This window comes from Lutra lutra, chromosome 3 (assembly GCF_902655055.1).
Source record: "Lutra lutra chromosome 3, mLutLut1.2, whole genome shotgun sequence".
Taxonomy (NCBI): domain Eukaryota; kingdom Metazoa; phylum Chordata; class Mammalia; order Carnivora; family Mustelidae; genus Lutra; species Lutra lutra.
This window is the reverse complement of record NC_062280.1, coordinates 136,351,798-136,375,674: the sequence shown is the minus strand read 5'-3', so window position 1 is coordinate 136,375,674 and position 23,877 is coordinate 136,351,798. Positions and strand designations below refer to the sequence as shown.

The 23,877-nt window shown below is 41.8% G+C and overlaps 1 pseudogene; it reads right to left on the bottom strand.

Annotated features, from left to right (window-relative positions):
* Positions 1 to 214: 214 nt before the first annotated feature.
* On the bottom strand, positions 215 to 17,531 carry LOC125095622 (WD40 repeat-containing protein SMU1-like; annotated as a pseudogene).
* Between the last annotated feature and the right edge of the window lie 6,346 nt (positions 17,532 to 23,877).

The window sequence follows — 23,877 nt, the reverse complement described above, 5'->3', positions numbered from 1 at the left end:
ATTTCACTCTCCACATAGAAGACTACTGAAAACATTAAGTAACTGCCCCAATTAGAAAGAGATAAATGAAGGCCTTAAAATCTATATAAAAAAAGGGAACATGAATTTTCACAAAATCGTTCTTATGCCTAATTCAGACAATTGCTTAGAAAAGGTAGCCTAAAAAAAAAAAAAAGTAGTACATGAATATATCTCTTCATTTAAGTACATGCTTTCAAGTGAGTTTTAATAAAAAAGTGGAATTAGGATTTCGGAGCCCATCTTCGCTGTAGGTAGCAATCACATTCTGACGAGGGTGAAGTGTGATACACACACACAAGTCACCTCCTTCTCGTGGACTGTCAGAGCTCTCTCTGGCTTGCCAGTGACTGTGCTGAGATAGGAGAGCCCAGAGTCCTCGCCTGCACTGTAGGTCCAGTCACCATGGGGAGAGAGGGCTTGGCAGACAAAATCCCTACCTTCTCTCTTACCAGAGCTGAAGCTTCTGATGACCTGGCCCTGCCTGTTCAGGACAAGCCCTGTATTTGATCTGTTGCCCACTACCAAGTGTTCTGGGTTTTTAGGAAGCAGGATCATACTGTTGACCGTGATATCTGACCTTGCAGTGCTGCCTGGGTATTTAAAGCTAATTGAACATTCAGTGGCCTTCCTATTCCAGATATCGATAGGGCTACCTGAGAATACACTAATAATATAATGTTTATCTGGTAGAAGTTTCTTTGTTAACAAAGGAGGAATGGCCATGAGACTTCTTCGGGGTTTCCCCATATGTTAAACCAGGAATTCTAATTGTCTGTTCAAAAGAGACACCAAGGATCTGACTGCTACCATTAGAGAAGCTTGGACACCTTTCCTTTCACATCTCCGTAAACACTGTCCACTCCAAATCTTCCAGGAGGGTTATTTCTAACTTCTACTTTTAGCCATGTGACCCACTTTTAACTGCATGTCACTAGTCTTCTACTTACTTAGTCAATGAGCCTATCTGTGAAATACTGAATCTGGCTTCACAACTCTGACTTTGGTGATACTTGTGGGGTGGCAAATGCATTATTCAGTAATTAATGATGCCACCAAGAGATATACAAACAAATGTAGCATTTTTCACTGAACAATTTCTCACTTATTTCCTCAGAGTACTGTGTTTAATATAACATGCTCTCCTCTCTCGGGGTTTCTAAGGATACCTTAGACTATCGGGAAGCCATGAAGTTATAAAAACCCTAAATCATAAGAAGTTTTAATGAAAAATATTTTATAACACACACATCAATCACTGAGTGTTAGTGACACATACAAACAACAAGAAATTCTGGGTAATTAACGTCCATAAACCTACACACTTTACCTATAACCAATGTCTTGCTTTTCTCTGAATCAGGCATATGAGTTCTCAGGTACAGTTTTCTTTGTGCTTTTGTGTTCCTGGTTTCCTGAGAATCCAGAGGAAATGCCAAGTTGTTGTTTTGTTTTGTTTTGCAATGCCAAGTTTTAAAGGAAGCAAGGAATTTTCTTCTCCATATCTTCTTGCCTGGGCAGTACTCACTGCTTGTCTCTCTCCCTCTAAGGAAAGCAAATCACTAAATCCATTTTTTATGTTACCAGAAGAAGGAGAACTTTATTACTTTCGTTTCATGTTCCCAGAGGAGTAATTAAATGTGATCAACAAGGCAAGCTTAGGGATTTGTTTAGTTCCTAACAGCATCTTCTCTTTTCATATACTTATATTCTCTGAAGAACCATTGACCTATTTCAGAGTTAAAATAATTCCTCTTAGTAAGAATGAAATATAATAAGGATGAAACCCAAGTCTGGAGAACTGTGCACTGCTTAGATGTCATCCTAAAATGAGAAGGTCAGCGTGTTTTGAATTCAGGAAGAGTTTAAATGGTATGATTATCTAGTTTCCAGAATGTGCCTTCTCCGTGTTTCCAGCGCCTTTTATTGGAACCTCAGTGTTAGAACTTTTCGTTGCATCAGAGATGCTTATGCATACTCCTGCCTCCCCTTCTAGTTTTTGAATTTCTGCAGGGCATTGGAAGGGTTTGGTTTGTCTTGCATCCCTTCACATCTCCTATTATAAGATTTTGTACTCGTGTGACAACTGATAAAGGTTTGTTGAGTTGAATTCTATCTATACAGATTGTAGCTTTGCAATGTCTTGATCTTTGCGGTGGGTGACCTCTGAGTCACACATTCAGATGATTCTTAACTAGGCCTCTAAGATGTCTTAAAAATCAATTTGTTGGTGTTACCAAGCTCTGATTACTTGGTGTTACATAATTATCCTGCAATTAAACTAAAAATAAGCAGCATATCTAAATAACTCTAACAGAATTAAGGCGAGTGGGTGATTCACACAAATGTCCCTGCTCTTCTTTTCTGGGTGGATAAAATTAAGTACATCGTTAGCAAAGTTTGAATCCTTCCAATATTGACTGGCCTCACTTGAGGCAAACACACTTGAAATTTGGATTGATACAGAAAATAAAATGAGGGCATTATTTTTTCCCTTTCAAATTTGTCTGTAATTGACATTCCTTTAAATAGTAAAATTTGACTCAATTTAAAAAAAAATCAGTTACAGTAGTCTCTGAAAAAGAAAATAATAGGAAATTCTAAAAGTGGCCTCTTCTGGGGAGGAGCCTTGGCAGTCTTGGGACCTAGTGATGGAGGGAGGAAGACTTACTTCTCAATGAAACCCCTTCGTGTGCATATATTACTAAGGGAAAGATAAATAGACATAAAGAACAAACACAAATTTCAATATACTTTTGAAAAATAACAAAATGAGAGGAACTGTGCAGCCTGATTCTAAGATTTACTATACAGTTGAAGTATTTGGGGTAGGTGGTGTTTGTGTAAGGAGATATATAGGTCAGTGAGACAGAGTCAGACTCCAGAAACCATAGACACAGACATAGACAGCCAACTGATTTTTGACAGACACTAAGCTAACCTGTTTCAACAACTAGATGTCCATGAGGAAAAAAATGAATGTTGACACTTACATGATGCACAGCAAATGAAATAAAAATAAGTCACAGACCTAAATGTGAAATCTAAAACAATTAAACTTCTTAGAGAAAAGATGGGATAAAATCGTTGTAAGACCTTGGGTATGCGAAGATTTCTTAGGGCACCAAACCCACAAACTGTAAAATAAAAACTTGATGAAATGAACTCTATCAAAATGAAAACTGCTTTTCAAAATAATACCTTTAAGATCATGAAAAGCAAGCAACAGGCTGGGACAAAATACATGCAAAACATATATCTGATAAAGAAATTTATCAAGATTATGGGCAAAATATTTAAAGACACACTTCACAAAGAACATATACAAACGGCCAACAAGTACATGAAAAGATGTTCAACATTAATAGTCATCAAAGAAATGCAAATTAAAACCATAATGGAAAATTGAGATGACTGATAATACCAAGACTTCATGATGATACGGAGCAGCTGTAATTTTTGTATGTTGCGAGCCGGAAGGTAAAATTTACTGCTACTCTGAAAAACACGTTGGTCATTTCTTGTAAAATTAAACATACCATACATCCTGGCAATCCCACTTCTGGGTATTTATGCAAGAGAAATGAAAACATGTGTTCGTATGAAGACTTGTACTTGAATGTTGTCTTAGTTTCCTAGAGTTTTTGTAACAAATTACCACAAACCAGGTGACTTTAAGCAACAGAAATTTATTCTCTCATAGTTTTAAACCCTAAAAGTCCAAAATCAGGGTGTTGGCAGCGCCATGCTCTCTCTGAAGATTCTGAGAGAGAATCTGATCCATGACTTTCTCTTAGCTTCTGGTGTTGCCAGGAGTCCTTGGCAATTTTTGACTTGTAAATGTGTCACTCCAGTCTCTGCCTCTGTCATTACATGGGCTTCACCTTCTGTGTCTCTGTGACTGTATCTTTTCTTTCTTATAAAGACACCCATATTGGATTGGGACCCACCCTAACGACCTCATTTTAACTTGATTACATCTGCAAACACCCTATTTTCAAATAAGATTACATTCACAGCTTTCAGGGTTTAGAACATCAGCGTATCTTTTGGGGGGACACAATTCAATTCTCAACAAATATTCATGGTAGCTTTACTAGAAACAACTGTTCATGGGAACAACCGCGATGCCCCTCAACTAGTAAATGGGTAACAAATTGTGGTATCTACATATAACAGCAATAAAAGGAGTTGAATTACTAATACACATAACACACATAAATTTTAAAAATGTTCTGTGGAGTGAAAGAAGCAGACACAAAGGAGTACATCCTATATGATTTCATATCCCTGAAGTTCTAGAAATGACCAACCTAATCTATAATGACAAAAAAAACCCCAAAAACCAAAAAACAAAAAAAACCCCCCACACCAAAAAACCAGATCAGTATTTGCCTGGAGCTGTCACGAAGGAGTGTGGGATCGTTGGATTGACTACAGCTAGGCATTAGGGCACTTTTCTTAGAGATAGAAACGTTCTATATCTTGGATTTGGTGGTGGTCATACAGGTGTGTAAAATGAATTAATCAAAATTCAGTAAACTGAGCACTACCAAGATGAACACATTTTACTGTATTTAAATTATATGTAAAAAATTTATTTAAAGTTCAGTTGCAAACGACTATTAAGTAACTTATGGCATAAGGCAAGATCTGTCTTTGTGAATATGTACACATTCTTGTATTTCTTTGAAGTGTGACTGTAGCATCTGTGGAAGGTGCTAGAACTTACTCATTCACTGGTGAGAGGGTGATGTCTGTGTTTATTTCTATGCGGCATATCTTTACCCTTCTCCTGCAAATAGCATCCCTTCATTTTCCTTCTTTCAGTGACCTGTTCCTTCCTTATTCCGGTCATATGGTTTTAGGGGGACCTCTGATTGCAACCAGTTTTGTCTATTGCCACCTCCTTGGTCCATTGTCCCTTTACCTTCTCCATCTCCTCCCTCCTGCTCTGCCAGTGGGAGCACATGGAGAATGATGACCCACAATAGAGGATAGTAACATGGAGCTGGAGCAAAGCCCCAGTGAAACGATGAAGACATAGAGAGAGAATGGCTTAGAAGCATGAAGTCTCTGGCTTTGGAAATTTGCCAGTTATCCCTTCCTTCTCTTCCATCATTCCTGGTTTCTTGAGCCAATAAATTATTATAATTTCCCTTTTCCTTAAGGTAGGATTCTTCCAGTTTCAGCCAAAAGATCTGAACACATTAGGATTTTTTAAAAATTCAAGTAGCCCTTATCAGGCTGTCTTATATATATGCAGAGCTATTTCTAGAAGTGCATTCTCTAGACTGTGTAACATTTTCAAGTTGTTAATGTCCCTCTCCACGAATGTCACCCTGGGCTACCCACCTCCTATTACTTTAGAGGTCATGTTGCCCAACATATTGGGAATCTGACCTACTTTTATTTTATTTTATTTTTTATTTAACTAAATGATACAGAGTTAGATTAGACATTTTGGTGACTGCTTTACTTGTGGCTGTATGCTTAGCATGAAGGCACTGAGTCACAACTTACACCTGCATTTTTAAATATGAATTTCTCTCAAGCCAGGTCTCCTTCATCTGATAATTTTGTAAGTAATCACTTACACCTATTTACACTTATTGCTGTTTGGGATTCTATTTTTCTTTCTTTCTAATATTTTAGAATCCTATTGGATCCTTATCCTGTCACCTAGGGTACTCTTCTCAGTTTTATTTCATCTGTTAGTATAATAAGTGATAAAGTAGAAAACAATAACTCTTTTAATGTGTGTCTATGTTAGTTCTGGTGTGTTCCTAAGAGCTCACCCAGACCTGTCAATAATTGGTTTGGGAATTTCCCTGGAAGTCAACAGGAAGCTTATGGATGGGTAGCCCTCTGCATTGCTGCAAACAACCAATTCTCCCTTTTATGACCATCAGGAAACATTTACTATCTTTAGCCTTTTGGCATTTCCGTCATTCTCCAGGGTATTGTGAAGACCACGAATGTGGTTCTCTGGTCACTTCTTCAATGATTTTTGTGGTGGTTTTGGGGGCCCAAAGGTTTATACTCATTGAAGACCACGTGTGTTTCCCAAATACCTCCTCTCCGATCTTCTATCTCTTTCAGTTCTAATTTCATTCTCCTTAGTACAAGTGAAAGGAATGAAGTGAAAATGTAGTTTGACCTACATTACTAAACCTCTCTGAGCACTACTTTCTCTTCAGGGGGCTATTGTGAAGGATAAAAGAATTGATGTCGGGCCAAGTGGCTGGTGTAAGGTAAGATGGTGGTGAAGGGCTGGACATGGCCCAGGACTTGCTGTTCAGGACAGAGTGATGTTTGGGGGCGGATGCTACTGATAGAGAAGGTTCTGCCAGAGAGTAAGGGCTAGAACATTTGCTCTTTTCTCACAGGTTCCTACTGCCCAACCTGTAGTTGCTTCTAGGTAAGTGGCTAAGGACAGATTCCCGAGAAAGACAGGAAAACCCCTAGTCTCTGTGGGCTACGTGGAGAGTATTCAGGCCTGGGTGTCTGGATACTGAAAGGAGGCCCTGCGAGGAGGGCACAAGGGAGCTCGTGTTTGGGGACACCAGGGATCAGCAGTTGGCCACTGCATCCTTGGGCAGATGGAGGTTGGAGGGGATTGGTGGGCAGGGACTGGTTTAGGATGAGAACTGTCACCCTAAGCCCATCTGTCAGCACCAAGGACTTCACAAGGCTCCGAAAAAAAGAGACTTGACCGAACTCGAGCATGACTTCTCTAAGTTCAAGGCCCTGTCCCTGAGATGTGTCCCAGCTTGTTTACGATGCCTGTCTGAGAAAGCCCAATGCTGCTGAAAGAAGTTACTCTTCATTCCAGCCCCAAACCTGACTCCAGGCCCCTGACTTCCTCTTTCTTGGAGTACGTACTTTAAAGAACTTGCAGCTGTAAACCTTTCTCTCTGTCCCTTTGTGGTGTATCTTTTATAACCCAGAAATAGCCTTCTCAAGGACCTAAAGGCTATCCCTTTGAAATGTAATCCTCAAGACAGGTAGGGCGTTTGTCTCCAGTTTAGCCTGGCTTCATGAGCTCGGGTTAGCAGAGTTAGCAGATGCCCATGGCCTAATCACAGGAACCAACCTGCCCCACTTAACATCCTTCAAGGCTCTTCTTTGAACACACAGCAGCATTTAAAAAGCCTCTCACCTTCTGTTTCAGCAACGTTGAGGTTGGTTTGTACTGGGATCTCTCTCCCCTTTGGCAGTAGTTTGAATTAAATCTATCTTTTCATTTTAAAACAAGCATTCAGTGAATAATTTCTTCTTAAAGAATTCAGATCATGATTGGTCTGAGATCCTGGGGTGTAGCTGAACTTTGTAGAGGGGAGGTGTACTTGGATCCCACTGTGGAGGGCTGAGGACGGCAGAAGAAAGAAGGGGATGGTATTTGGCAGTCAGCCATCATCTTCATTGAGGGCAAGATGGACAGTTATAGGCCTGGTTGACAAGATAGTCAGGGTCTCAGATTAGTGAGTTGGTAATGAACTAGTTCACAATTTGAGTGAACCAAGTAGAGGTAGGTGCTAAAGACGCTATCTTTAAAATTACTCTTTATATCAATAGTTTAAAGAAGGCACGTTTAAAAGGCATGAGAATAGCATTCATGATGGCATGGTTCTGATTTCAAATAATCTTACCAGTGTAAAGAAAGAGCTAAAATTATCAGGATGAAATGTGATAGAGAAGTGTGCAGACCCTAATATTCCAGGTAGGGCAGGCTACAGAATGGGCAGAGCCTACAAACAGACTGTGTAGGGTCAGTGCAGGACAGAGAAGTCCATCTCTTTGTGCACAGGCCCACTGCTGTGATCCACAGGTGGGGAACGACCTTCAGGGGATTGCAATCTCTGTTTTGGGGTGTTTTCCATACCTAGAGCAATGTGGGTGGGTGAGAGGGTAAATGAGCATGGTACCATGAATCCAGGATGGGGGAGCCTCTGCTTTGCCATGCTCTGAGATGCTGCGGGGCACGTGCTTTCCCAGAACCTCTGCCCATTGCTGTGGGGGAAGGTGGCAATGGTTGTGGGGTGTGGCCTAGCATGCATCTCAGTGGGGAGGGGAGAGGTGGGAGGTGGACCATTCAGGAGCCAGGGCTCAGGCCTCATGCTTTTGCTCCAGCATCCCACAGATGGAACAAAACCCAGTTCAAAGGCACAATCTCTAAGAATTTCAAGATAGTAGCCATGAAGCATTAAACCCCAAGTACAAAACTTCCAGACGGTGAACCCCATGTAATGGCCCTCATCACAGACCCATGAAACTGACGCTGACTCTGTGCTAGAACAATAGTGTCAAAAGTAGGAACGAGAGGGGCAGGAGGGGATGCCTGGGTTGCTCAGTGAGTTGAGCAGCTGCCTTTGGCTCAGGTCATAATCCCAGGGTCTGGGGATCCAGTCCTGCATGGGGGGGTCCCTGCTCAGTGGGAAGCCTGCTTCTCCCCCTGCCTGCTGCTCCGCCTGCTTGTGTGATCTCTCTCTCTCTCTCTCTGACAAATAAATAAATAAAATCTTTTTTAAAAAAGTAGGAACGAGAACTTTTTTTTTTTTTTTGGACAAGCCCATTTGAGCAAATGGATGGTCCTGTAAGGCAGGAGGAGAAAGCAGCTTAGAATGCAGGTTTAACACAAATGGCAGAGAGCTTTGAAAGGCAGGCCCAGGATTCAGACACCATCCTGTAGGGAAGGAGAAGCAGGGGAGGCCTGAGAGCAGGGGAGTGACAAGGTGAATGGGGTATTTCCAAGGCTTAATTCCCAGTGAGATATCCTTCAGAAGCACACGCCTTTCAACTATTCCTTTCTGTTGTTTTCATACATAAAAACTGAAGGAACACTCTTTTGGATCAAAGCCGGGCAGTTGCCTGCAAGGCGTCTTTCTCTCACTTTTTCCTACTGCTTCATGCACAAAATCTGCTGGAACTTTTGACATTTTGCTCTTCCTTGCCTCTGGATTTTCATGCCAGCAAATTAATGTGTAAGATGTCGGTGGAAAATGACTTTCACAGGACAGAATGATCTTGCATTTTTGGTCAGGAGAAGGGGAAAGCAGCAGACACACTAATTGCTGAATTACAATGAACCTTTCTACGATCCTTTGAATCTCTCAGAGGAATCAAAACAAAACAAAATTAAAGCAGCGATAGCAAGCCACCAGCTCTGCAAGCAGACAACAGGTAGAGATTAAAGCCCAAACCTCACTTTCTCTCAAAGTCTCAGGAAAAAAATGTGACTTCTCTTCCCAAGGGACCAGTAATAATTTTCATCTGTGTGGCGTTCATCTTAGTAGCAATTTATGAAATAGGCATTTCCGTGGCAAACACCCATGCACCCACAGGCACACCCCAGAATCTCCTACCCCAGATATAAATAGATTGAAGCTGCCAGAGAACTGGTAATACAGTTTAAACAGTTGTTGTTGAGAATTCTAATCTTGTCAGAAAGAAAGCCTACTAGGGCGATGGGTAGCCAGAATCAGGACTTTCCTAATGCTGAAAGCATTTGGCAGCACAAAAATTTCTGGGCTTTGCCAGAGACAGAAAAATGGATGCAAACTCCTAGTGGCTAGTGGAGGAGTCTTATTTTCTCTGTGTCACTCCCTCACTCGCATCCCCGGACTTGAGAAGTCAACTATTTTCTCTTGCTGTGTTCTGTCAGAGGGGCTGAGAGGTCACCTCCATTAATCGCAGGCGTGTCAAGCTCGCTTCAGCAAAGGGGAGCTTGCTGTATCCACCAGATGATGTGCCCTACTCCCCCGCCTGGTTTTCTGCTCTCTTTCCATTCTTTTGAGCCATTCTTAAACACTTGTCAGCTGTTTGGACAGCTCCCGCTCGTTTCTTAAGCTATTGCCACCCTACCTTCTTTACTGAGAACATTTCTGTTGCATAGACATGATGGCCTTTCTGAGAAAGTGCTAGAAAGAGGGTCAGTGTTGGAGTCAGACTGACCAAAGTCTTGATCCCAGGACTGACCTTTGTTAGCTCTGTAACTTTTAATAGGTAACATGGCTTCTCTACCCTCCTCTGAAAATGAGGGTGCCGATGAGCCCCCCGTAGCATGTTGTGAGCATGACACAAAATCATGTCCATAAAGCACATGAACACAGTGGGTCCACGCAAACTGTTACCATTTGCCTGATTTGCCTGCCTTCCCTTCTCAGCTGACTGTAGACTCCTGAGCTCTGAAACCATGTCAGACCTTCCTATGGAGTGTTGTAGGTTGAAAGCCCATGCGCACCTATGACCAGACTTCCCTTCCTGCTTATTAGAAATCCTAAGGTGATACATTTGCTTCTTCTCAAGATGCCCAGAACTTTCCATTCACCAACTAAAACCTCTCAGTTCATCTCAATTAGATTAGAAAAATCTGTCTTTTGTTGCTTCATTTATTGGGTCAGAGTTGAAATTATGTTCCAGGCAAGTTGGAACTTATCCCATGATCTGTTTTTAGCAGAATGCCCCTTCTAGTAGATGCCAAGAACCCTTAGAATATCTTGATAACTACCGATGTTTTCCTGGGGCGCTTTTGTGATGCATTTCAGGAATGGCCAAGTTCCATGTAACACAACCCCACAATCTTTATTTTCTTTTTAAAAAGATTTACTTATTTATTTGAGAGAGAGAGACAGAAAGACCATGTGAGAGCATGGGGGAGGAGCAGAGGGAGAGAATCTTTAAGCAGACTACCTGCTGAATGGTAACCAGAGCCAAAACCAAGATCAGGAGCTTAGCCCACTGAGCCTCCCACACCCCCCTCACAATCTTTATTTTAATAAGTTAGAGTAGACATAACAGCAAAAGTCCCTGCCATCTAATTATTTCCTCAAAGAATGATTTCTCCAAAGAATGATAGTCTATTGACTTTTATTTATTTTTTTAAAGATTTTATTTATTTATTTGACAGAGAGAAATCACAAGTAAGCAGAGAGGCAGGCAGAGAGAGAGGAGGAAGCAGGCTCCCTGCTGAGCAGAAAGCCCGATGTGGGGCTCGAACCCAGGACTTGGGATCATGACCTGAGCCGAAGGCAGCAGCTTAACCCACTGAGCCACCCAGGCGCCCCGTCTATTGACTTTTAAAACTAATTTTATTTTTGTATAGATATTTTTCAATGGCTCCTGCTGAATAACAGAACTATACAACAAACAACACATTCAGCTACCTTGACGTAGCATTTGGTAGGTCACTTTTTATGTAAGTTTTACCAGGAAGTTATATCACTCAAAGTTAAATGGTTATTTATTATTTTTTTCTGGCCAAAGTGGATGTTTTATCACATGCACTTAAAACATTTATTTAAATTAAAATTATTATGTCTATGTTTTATGCTGTATGGCTTCAATCATCCATAAATTTTGTATGTAGAGATCTACACTGAAAGAAATTAAAATCTTTTTGGTCTGTCTGCATTTGGTAATTAAGTGCATGTCTTCAGTAGACTCTGAAACTTTTATAAGAGGACATCTGTCAAGACAGTGGTTGTGCCCCTTACTTTCAACATAGAAGGGCTCTATCACAGATTTGTTGTTAAATATAAGCTCAAACATACTTCTGCTCAATACTTACGAGAATGCACATGAGAAAGACAGTGTTTATGAAGGATTGCCTAGATGATGTGCAACCCAATCTATCTGATACACTCAATCTCTCCTTGGTTTAAGTTAAAGACTTAAAGACCTCCATTGCTGAAGATTACACCATCACTTTACACTGAAGAACATTTTAAAAAACTCATGTAGAGTTTGTTGCTATATATGCTGCTATAATGTTTTGTTTACTCCATCACCCCCTGTCCTCCATAGAAGATCTGGGGAGAACTTTCTCTTAGCTCCTAGGATGAGATATTATAGTTGGGTTTCTCTGTTATTATCCTGTGGTCTCTGTGCATCATTTAAAAATTACATCTTTTTCTTTGCTTGGACTGCAGAAAGCTCAAAACCAAATTTGCCACCTGCTTTTCATGAGGGTGTCCATCCCATGGGGTGTGTTCTGTTTTACCTCCCACCCACCTCCATTCCCAGAGTGAAGAAGGATCCCCAGGCTTTGGGTGCTCTGAGTCCTCTGCCTGCCCACTAGCTTTCACACCTTCAGCAGCAGCAAGAGAGAGCCCTCGTGTTCCACCAGAAAGGGAGAGCTCCCAGGCTTTCTCACTGCTTGATTTTCATTCCCTAGGAATTTCTCATCCCTATTTCTGATCCCATTTCCTAGTCCTCCACAACACCTGCAGTCTTCCACTGGGTATGGTAAACCTCTGGGTCCTTTATTAGAAAGACCTTCCAAATTTCCACCACTGCTTTCAATTCCCTCCCTGTCTTGCTCTACCCGAGCCGAGACTTGACTTTGCTGAAGTTGGCAGTTTTCCTGCCCCTCCCTCAAGTGGTGGTCTTTCTTTCTCCCAGCGGTCCCACCACTGGACCTGGAGGTGGGGTGGGATCCATGCTCCATGTTGCTATTCTAGACTGTCTCCATCTCTCCTCCCTACCTTCTCACCCACAGCTCTGTAACTTATGTCGTCAGTATATTCCATGCCCATCCCTCCTAGTTGCAGTCACTCAAAGATCCCATTCCCTCAGGTCACACCCTCTCTTTGAGGATTCACTGATCTTTTCTCTACATTAATTCTTGTAGAAGACTTCAAACAGAAGAGGCTACTCCCAATGCTCTAGCATCTTAGTTTCTCCAGTCTGTTGTCCTCCACTGAACCTAAGCCTCTTACTGCTTTAGTCATACCCTAGACTAGGGTATGACTAGGTATACCTTAGAAATACTCCCTATCTTACTTTTCTACTGCAGTATAACAAATGACCACAAACTGAGTGGCTTAAAACGATACCTATGTATTAGCTCAGAATTCTGTAGGTGAGAACATATTCTCACTTGGAGCATATGTGGTTGTAGGGCTGAAGTCCCCATTTCCTTGCTGGCTGTCACCCAGGGCTACTGTTAGCTCCTAGAGGCCACTCGAATTCTTTGATACATGGCCCTCTAAATCTTTATAGCTAGCTGTGGGCAATCTTTCTTGCTTAGAATCCTTCTCATGCTTCCAGTCCCTTTCATCAGGTAGAACCCTGTTCCTTTTAAGAACTCACCCGATCAGGTCTGATCCACTGAGGCCAACCTTCCTTTCTCAAATATCAACTGTCCCCTATAATGTAACCGAACCCCCCGAGTGATATCCCTATAGTCATAGGTCCCTCACACTCACAGCAAGGAGATCATCCAAAGGCATGAGTCATCAGGGGGTCATTTTGGAATTCTGCCTACCACATCCTCAGTATTTTCAGCTTAAAGAGTCCCATTCTTAAATTCCTACCTACTATCTGAAGCTCACTCCTTCTATTTCCATGACTTTAGTAATATTTCAAACTCACCGGAAACTATAGTCTACTGATATTATCACATTTTCATGTCCCACAATCCTATCATTTCCTTACTTCCCTCCTTTCTCAGCTTATGGTCAGTCACTACAATCATTCTCTGAAATATACCATTAGCTCTCTTTTCCCTCCTTCCCTCTGTTTTATTTATCTAGCAATATCCCAGTACTGATTAAATCCTACTCTCCTTTCCTCCATACCTGCATTCACATAGATAAAAATGGCTAGAGAAAAGCACACTCCTACACTGACTGGTCTTCCTTTCAATCTGTGAGCACTAATTTCAGTAGGCTTTTCAAGCTGTTTAGCACTCCTAAGACATTTCCCTGTTTTCAAATACCCAACCTTTAAAACTTAGAGCAAAGGTATTAAAACCTTTTCTGCTTGCAAATCTCCTAATTTTTCAAAATTATGTATCTCCTTTCATATTTTAAGTGGTATTTCAATTTTCATAAGAAATTAAAATAGTTGAAGGTCTTAATCACAGTGTATTGTAAACATCTCTATTTTTCAAAAAGTTTCAAAACGCTTTTAAAGGACTCTGAAAGAATCTTAATATCATAGTGGTTTGATATCTATCATTATCAATTTGAATATGCATAAGCAAATTCTTCTTTATTAGTTAAAAAATTTGTATCATTCTACTTTCTCCTTGAACTCAATTTTTACTCCACCTAGAACATAGACTTTTATGACATATTTTATAATTTAAAGTATTTTATTACTTATCCTATCATCACTTACTAAAAAAAGCACATATATAGTTAAATTAAAGGTAGTTTAAATGTCCTTACTGTAAGGCTCTAAATGTTCAAATTTTTCTGATTTAAGCTATCATTACAATCATAATATCTTATATATTTTGGTAAATAATCACAGAGTATGAAAGAATAAAATTTTAAAAGTACATAATAGCATATGGCTGGTTGTATTTGTCCCCAAATTTTTTTGGAAAAAATTTAAATTTATAAAGTTGCAAGGATAGCACAATGAATACCTCTTCACCTAGAGTCAATGATTGTTAACATTTTACCATATTTGCTTTCCCCTTTCTCTCCATATGGTTTTCTTTCTTCACAGAATCATTCGAGAGGATTCATACAGGAGTGAGGACTGCACCATAACAGGGGAGGCAGAGTGCAAGGACAGAACGTGGATCGTGGGGGAGATGTAGTGATGAGTGTATGTATGGAAAGCTTTTTACCTCTTCAGTTTTCTTATGAAAGAGGAATCAATCGGGTATGTGAGGAGAGCTGTTGGGAGTTTGTAGAAAGAGGAGAAAGTTTTTATCAAGTCAGTCAGTGGGCATCAGTCTGGGGTCAAGACCCTGGGGTGTACAAAGACCTTCAGCGGGACAAGGCCATAAACTGGCTCAACACAATCCATTTCCATATGTATTGTCTCCTTATATTCTTCCTGCTACACTCTCCATCTCCCCGGTTTTAGGAGTCCCGTTAATAAAACCTTCCCACTACCCGCAGCCTACTTCTTCTAGCTCCATGACTTCAACAGTGTTTTGGATTCAAAATTTTCAATTTGAGGCACTTTCTTTACTAGCCTCATAGGATACCACATTTTTCTTGGTTTCCCTCCTAATTTATCACTCACTGCATCAGGGTTTCTTTTGTTTCTTTACCTTCATCACTGACTGTGAAATATTGAAGCAGCTATGGCTGAAACCTTGAACCTCTTCTCTTCTTTATTATCACCAAGGTTTTCTCATCCAGTCTCATGGCTGTAACAACCATCTATGTGTTTGCAACTCCTAATTTGCATCTTCAGCTGGTCTTTTCTCTGAACTCCCAAATTGTGCATCTAACCACCTAGATGAGATCTCCATTAGGGTGTATATTAAGCGTGTCATGTTTAACATTATCAAGCCCAGACTCCTGCTAGTTCTGTTTCAAAACCTGCTATGCCTGAAGCCTTCCTCACCCCAGACAAGTAATTCCATATTTTCCAATGCTCTGCCAACAACTTTGGAGTCATTCATTTTTTTCTCTCCCAATCCCCGTTGCCAATCCATTGGTAAAACCTATAGACTCTACCTTAAAGACATATTCAGAATCTGGCCTCTTCTCATCACCTCTACCCTACCACCGTGGTCACAGATACCACATTCTTAGTTGGATTTAGTGCATTAGCCTCCTAATTGGTCACCTTGCTTCCTCCCTTGACCTCTTTAGCAGACCATTCTCAACATGGCGGCCATTCCACTGCTCGGAACCCTCCAGAGGCCAACGTCCTGCCAGCCACCTAGGAGGCCCTTCGGACGGTCTCTCTTTACCTTTCTGACCTCTCCTCCTGCCATCTCACCTGCTTCCATTCTGCTCCAGACATACCATCTCCTTTGCTGTGTCTCAAATGTACCAGACATGCCTTCACCTCACGTTTTTGCATCTGCTGTTCCTTCAGCTTGTTCCTCAGAGATTGCTGAAACTCTCTGAGTCTGCCTTCTCAGTGAGGCTTCGGACAGTGCAAACTACCCCAGCGACTCCCTCCTGGTACTGCTATTCCCATTCTCTTCTTCATTTTTCTTCGTAATGCTCGCTTACTGTTGTACTGTATTTTGCTTCTTTATTCATCATCTGTCTCCACCCATAAAGCAGGGATTTTGTCTGTTTTTGTCACTGCCCTAACCTGTTCTTTGTTTTCTTCAGCCTGTATTCCTTTTTTTTTTTTTTTAAGATTTTATTTATTTATTTGACAGAGATCACAAGTAGGCAGAGAAGCAGGCAGAGAGAGAGGGGGGAAGCAGGCTCCCCGCCGAGCAGAGAGCCAGATGTGGGGCTCGATCCCAGGACCCTGAGTTCATGACCTGAGCCGAAGGCAGAGGCTTTAACCTACTGAGCCACCTAGGCGCCCCTTCAGCCTGTATTCCCGCATGCCCCCCACCTCGGGTGTGAGAATATCCGTACCGGTGTATTTCTTCTTGATACACCTTGAGACTCCACCTCCCCTCCCAACAAGACTGTATAGCTTCTGCCCCTGCATCTCAGCCAGGAGCCCCAGCCTACCAAGTATTGTGGGCACATGTAAAGCCGTATATATCAACCGATTCCCTCCTTAATGACCCATAAAGATACATTAAGATTGGAGGCTGTCAGTATTTGCTTCTGACTCTCTGGCTATTTATTATTTTGAGTGAATTATTGGGTACCTCCTTTCCTGTTTTCCCCTCTTCATTTAGGACGGACACCCTCCACCGTGACAAGTCTGTACTCCCTCTGCTTCCTGCTCTCCTACATCTGCTTCGGATTCTGTTCTCTCTCTCTCTTGTCAGGGTATTCTGCTAACATTTTGAAATCCTTTACCTTAGACGCTGGGGGAAAAAAAACATTGGAGGTTGAAGCATGGCACCATTAGACATTTTTATGGATGGAATAAATCAGTTTTGTATTTTTATAGATTTGACAACCCAGCTTTGAAAGGCGTAACTGTAAAACATTACATATTGGAAAATATCTGGGTGGATCCCATAACCTTATTCTATCAGATATCTCACCTATTAATTATTTTCCCTTGCACTTGAGGATTTGAACGTGGCTGACAAAAGTGTTAAGAACTGAGTCAAGACAGCTTGCATTTACACACAGTTTAAATGCACATTCAGAATGATTTCCACCTTTTAAATGTGTCGATTATTATTCTGTGGTGTGTAACAGCGTGGCAAGGACGACATGGTTAATGCAATAATACAATCTTCCATCATTTTTATGAGACATTTGCATCCTTTTATGAAACACCTAATTGACAGTTGCCTCACCAGTCCTCCCCAATGGAACTGCCTATTAAATGGAATTTATGGCCAGCGCTTTTAAAGTCAGTTAAATGACATGAAATGAAAATCTATTTTAAATGATGTTCAATGAAATCTTTTCTCTGGCTGGAAAAATTGCATTTCAAGAAATATTTATTTATTGTGTAGTTGAATAAGCCAGAGTGTCAACGTATGGTGTGCATTAAGCAGTCCTTTTCTGTTGGGGATATATCTGCTACTGTTAGGAGGGCACAATCCCAGACTTGGCTGTGGCCCTTCTGATGTAAGTCTGGGCACAGCCAGCGAAGTGCTCGTACTTGGGGAACACATCGCCATCTTCATGCCGGTGCTCTAGATTGTCCTCATCCCGCATGTATTCTCTCTCTCATGTCAGTGCTCTCACTTACTTGTTTATCTCATTCTGGAGTGTCACCTCCAACAGGACAGCAATTCTGTTTTGTTCATAGATGTATCCTCTAGCTGATGGTAGGTCCTCAATAAATTTTTGCTGAATGAATGAATGAATGAATCAATCAATCAATCAATACCCTGACTGCCTGGACCTCATTCCTTTTGTGATTTTGACACAATATTTTATCCTCTTCAACCCATTAAGTTCTTATTCTACAAACCACTGAATTTTATGATGAAGCTGCTTTTTTTTTTTTTTTTTTAAGGAGGTAGATGTGCCACTGTAGCTAAGAACTGGCACTTCTTTCAACTGACTGATGGGTGGGTCTCACAGGGTGGCCTGTGACTTGGATGGATGCCCGGATACCTTTCAAACCTCCTGATCCAGTCTGCCTGATATTTGGGAGGACTGGTGAGGTGAGTGAGCATAGACATTGGTTTGGGTTCGGGAAGGGCAGTAACTTTATTTGAGTTTTGACTTAACTTGAGGGTCAATGGGATGATCTACACCTGCACCTTCTATGACAAAGTGAACAAGGTTCGAAGATGATAGGTGGATGTTTAGTTGACTCTTTCCAGAGCTGAGCTGAGAATTTACCCTCATAGTGCTTTGAGGGAATGGGAATCTACTCTGAGCACTCAAATATTTTGACAATCCTATAATGTCTCAAAATGCAAGGACCACATCTACTTTGTTTGCCTTTGTAGTCCCAGTGCCTGGCATTTTTTGTTTCATCAACATTGACAGTGTTTTGTGAGCATAGGTTGGTATTTAGTAAACATTGTTGAATGAGTGAAGTCATTCATTCTTGTTTCTGGTTGATACTATTTTAGGGGCAGGTTCAAGTTTGTGGTGCCTGAACATAACGTTCGTTTTGTGGGGCCTCCTCTTTAATGAAAAAAAAAAAAAAAAAGCACAAAATGACAAGTTAGGCATGAATGTAAATATTTATTTGGAAAGAGTAAAGAAATTATATCAAACTACTGGAAGTTTAAAGGTTCATTTCCCTTTTCCAATCTCTTTTTAGCCAGTTGCCAGAGTACTTTCTTAGAAGGCTTCCCTGTTCTAAACTGGCTTTCCTCATGCATTTAGAACTCTGAAAAACTTCAGCAGTTCTCAGCTTATGCACATGAAGCTCCCCAAATCTTAACTTACATTAGTTTCACAGTAAACCTACCTTTCTGAGTGTTTCCCCATAGTCTTGAAAACCTGAGAAGGTCTTAGATAGAACAAGGGAGGGAATGGGTAGAAAGAGAAAGAGAAAGCTCTTGACCAAGGTAGGCCATTGGACCTCTGAGAAAGCTCTAGAAACCATTTGAGACCTAAACTAAACCATAGTCCAGAAATGCTGCTGACACCAGGACACTCTGGATAGCCTTCTTTTGGATCCTTGCCATGGTTCCTCACTTGCCCTGTCTCTTGTGACCAGGGTTTGGCAGCCACCAACATCCTGCCTTTGGGTTGCTACTGGATCAAGCCTTCGGCATATGTAGAGTTGAATGAATTCCCATGCTCTATACTCTACTTGTCATCACTCAGTGGGGATAAAGTAAGGTCAATTGTTCTTTCTCTCATTTTTTCTTTCTCTTTCATCTTGTTTTCTGTCTTCTCAGGGAGGGGAGCAATGTATGAGTAGTAATGTCCTTTGTTCCTCTTCTGAAACCTAAAAATAAGTTCTCATTTATAGAAGTATGTGATAGTCATTTTTCCTTTCCTGGGTCTCTTCAATTCTTTCATAGATTTATATAATACATTTGTGTCACCCATCAGACATTGTAAATCTTTTTCATAACATTTTTAGGATGAGAGATGTTTAAAGCAGGGGAATTCGGCACAGTACATGTGTATGACGTGTATGATAAGGAATTGAGATAGACATGGAACCTTCTGGGGAACATATGCTATTTAGGAGGAAGATGGAAAATGATAAATGTGGGACCACGGTAGATTGTAATGATGTATCATAATGAAGGTTAAAAAAAGGAGGGGGTGACATCTGTCAGAATCCATGAGAGAGAAAAAATGCATCAGGCTGTATATTCTTCATGGAAGGGGTACTATATTCTGTGGAACTTCAGAGAAGGATGGGATTCCAGTTGGCATGGATGGTCTGAGAGAATAGAAGAAAGGAAAGCATTCCAGGTAACCAGTCCAGCATGCCAAAATTAGGAGAGTGTGGGGCATGTTCAGGGAAAAGTGAACATATAATTCTGCTGTAATGTGGGAGACTGTAATTGAGAAGTGTTTAAATATAAATATGATATATTCATTATGTAAATATAAAATAAGTTTATAGTTATATACCTAAAATATAAATTAGGTATGCATTATGGATGTCCTTGAATATTGAGCTTAATAATCTATGTGAAAGAGAGTGTGGCATATTGAGGAAATCATAGAACTTGGAGCAAGAAGATCTGGGTTGGAGTATGACATTGTATGGTACTAGCTGACTGACTTTTGGCAAATCATTAAGCAATCAGAGGCTCCCTAATAGAATGGTGGATTAATGTGTGAACTAGTGGTCATAAGATTACAGTGAGACTCAAAATGAAGGAAATGGTGTTTGGGCAATAAATTCTTGCAAGAAAAACTTACCAGGGCCTAGGTCCTAGGGGTACTGAGGGAATCACGCATGCAGGGTTCTGTTCTCAAAGAGTTGACGTATTGGTTCAGAGACCCAGATAATATGTGCATAGAATACCAAAAGGAAATAAAATAATTTCAGAGAGAGTTAATTGCTGTGAAGGAAGGAGAACAGACAACTGGGGAGAGAATAATGAGACAGGGTCGAAGAGTTGGGTTTTTGGTAATTTAAATAAGGTAGTTGTGGAAGGCTTCATGGAAGAGTGGAGAACTAATGGAAATAAGCCAGAAATGTGAAGATCTGAGGGTCTGGAGTTCCAGCAAGACCACAGAGAAGGATCAGAGGATGACCAGTGTGGATGGAGGGCAAGGGGAGATGGAGTAGACAAGTTCCTTAAAATGCTTAGAACAGCTCACCTAGGGCCACATGGTCTTGGGGAAGGAGTTTGTTTTTGATTCCAATGGTAATGGGAAATTGGGTTGGGGAGTGAGGGGGGCACAATTTATTCTACGAGAAGAGAATTGTAGCAGGGCATGAACGGAAGTAGGGAAGACCAGACAGGAGGCCATTGTGGTAATTTAGGCAAGCAATAGTGGTGGTTTAGAGAGAGTTGTTGTGGGGAGACAGAAATACATGGCTGGATTTGGGTTATTTGGAGTATTACCACGAAATTGCTGATGCATTAGATGTGACCGTAGATAAAATGCTAAGTGGAAGTGCTTTCTAATTGGAGAGCCCTGTGTGCACATCAAGTACTAACACAGCTTGTTTTGGCAGCCGGGAGGGAAAGCCAACAGTTTTGATTGAGAGTGGCATGAAGCAGCACTGTGGTGAGGTGATCCTCCAGTCTCATATGAGCGTGGGAAAGATGGGCAGAGCTCAGGAAGGAATATGTGTCAGCTCAGCACATCCCAACTTCAACATGCACACAAATCACCTGGGGATCTTGTCAAAATGCAGATTTGTAGGTCTCAGGTAAGCCCTGAGATTCTGCATTTGTAATGAGCTCCCAGGTGATGTCAAAGCTGCTGGTCTGCAGGTCACACTCCCGGCAGCAAAGAGTTCAGGAGAATAACTCAGCTGAACGTGAATGAGGGCTTGAAGGGAAGAGGATGGATATAGAGAGGAGCACTCTTGCTTTTACAGTAAATATGGAAAAGCAAAAGGGAATCATGAACAAATGAAGTTTTGAATCAAGGTAACCAAGAAACGATGGTGTCAATAACATGAATCCTCAAAGCAGGAGGAAGTTTGAGGAAAGGAAGAGGATGAATTTTCCAGTCCCCATTCTTTTTTCTTGTGCTGCTGCATGGGGACTGACTTCGTTTCTTAGAATGGGAGCCCCCCTCCCGACCCGCCGCTGTTCTATATCGTTTGGAACAATGATGAATCAAAGGTTCTAGTGTCTACTGTGTGTTGCTGAACTTGAGAACAAAGAGAATGAATGTATTTAAAGAGCCATAAGGGAAAGGAGAACTGAGAACTTCATTCCAAGTCATGTGGTTGGAATTTGAACTAGTAAATCATCTTGGAAGTCAAGAAAGGCCATGTTTCCTTGGACCGAGCTGTCCTAGTCCCTGTATGTTTACAGCTGAGCATTCTTGAGGTCAATTCCCACCTCTATCCCCTGCACGTGACATACTGCTGACTTCAGATATCAATGCCATAGAGTCTGAGGACCGGTACTAGTACATCTGTGTGATGTTAATAATGATACCAGCCCATGTCACAGAACACTATGCCAAGCACTGTGCCAAGCATTTCGTAGTTATTTCATGAAACTCCTATAATTCCAGGAGCACGGTGTTACTAGTATTACCCCTCTCCATCCCAGACACATCCACCCCCACTTTGTAGCCCAGGGGTGTGAGGTTTTGCAAGGCTGGGTGTTTTGCCAAGGTCCCACAGTAGGGTGGCAGAGCTAGAATTCAGATTAATCAATGAGGTGATTTTTCCAACAAGCAGGCCCAGGGAGTCTAGTTCTCAGAGCCACACTCTGAACCTACTCCAGAATCATTGTACTGTATGCTTACCTGGGCTTAAAACAGGGACCTGGCCTAGCAATTAATCAATTTAATTGGGCTCTGGTCATAGCTCTGCCCTTAATTATCTGTGTGACCCTACACAAAGCACTTGAATTTTCTGAGCTAAAATATTCTCACCTGGAAGAAAAAGAGGATAGTTAGAGTTTTCTCAGGCACAGCTATCCATCAGAATCAGAAGAGGAGCCTTTAACAGATTCTGATGACGGGTCTCTCCTCCACCTCCCCTCCCTAGAGATTCCAACTCACTTAGTTTGGCCAAGAACTCAGGTGTTAGAACTTTTAAACAGCTTCTTAGGGCTTCCAGTGGACAGCCAGTCACAAGCCCCTAGTCTGGTTGATCATTCTTTGAAGAAAGTAAAGGAAAGCCCACATCTGTCACTGTCTTTCTAAGACTTGGTGATGCAAATCTCCGCGTGACGCAGGCATCAGACTCTTGTGACCCCCAGGACTCATATTTCACAGGGACTTTTGTCTTGGCCACAAAGCCTAGATGAGGCTCTGTGATCTGAAACATTAGACATTAGAGAGGTAATAAAAAGTTTGTATTTTATAAGGGAAGAATATGAACGTAGGATAGATGATCCCCCTCCCCCATTTTGTTTAAAAAAAATAGAAGCTGCTTGTCCAGACTGGCCCTCTGAGGAGCCTAGCTGGGTACTCTGTGTGCTGACAGATAACCTAGGGTTGAGACATGTGCTTGGGTCCAGGAGGATCCGCCTCAATTTGGCTGGGAAAGCGTAGTCACTGGATGTCTGAGATATTACAGAGTGACATGAGAGCAAGGCATGAGCTCTATGTGGAAATTATTTCATCCCGAGGGTTTGGCTGTCGAATACCCTCCAGTCTTCTTAGACTGGCTTTGGGGCAGCCCCCGGTGCTTCGTCAAACCCCACTTAACAGAAGTGCGTGGTGACTAGTCACCCTCACCCGAGGGTTTCCCAGTTGGGGGGCCTCCTCCTCACAAATGGTGCCAATATGTTTCTATTTTATGATTCTTTAGTTGTAAGCATCAGTGTATTTCTAAGTTGTCCTGGCAGAGCCAAACCTGGGCCACTTCCTTTCCATCCCCACCTTTTTCCCACTTCTGGTCCTGAACTGCTGAACCCAAAGATGTTTGCCTTCCATGGCAGGATGACATCAGCGAGGAGGCAGTCCCTCGGCCGAGGGAGCCAAGTCCTCAGACATGATCTCGGAAGTAGGACAAGTACATTTTGTTTCTGAGATTCAACCCAGAGAACTGCTTGGTCCCCTAAGCGTGTGCCAAGTGTGTTTGCGCAACCTTAGGAGCCGCTTCCAGAATGTGGCGTAAGAATCTGCCAAGGGCTTCATTTCTTTGGGGAATGAACATACATGCATGGCATGACCGGTGCTGGCCAGACATGTCTGTGTGAGTGGGTGGGGTGGGAGGGGGGACCCCAAACTTTAAAAAATTAGGGTCTTGAGAGAAGGTCTCCCTGGCTGGGCTAGACTCCAGACCCAACTTGGCAATGCTCATTCCGGCAGGGACGTGTGGCCAGGCAGAATATTGAGATTGAGTTGGCCAGGTCATGGTTCCATTTTGTTTTGGCTCAGGGTTTGTTAATCCAAGGGCAAGGAGCAAGAAAAGCTACCAATTTGGCTGCTGATTCTGAACATTTGCTCTGCATTCTTGAATCCTCCCGGTTCAAGAGAACTT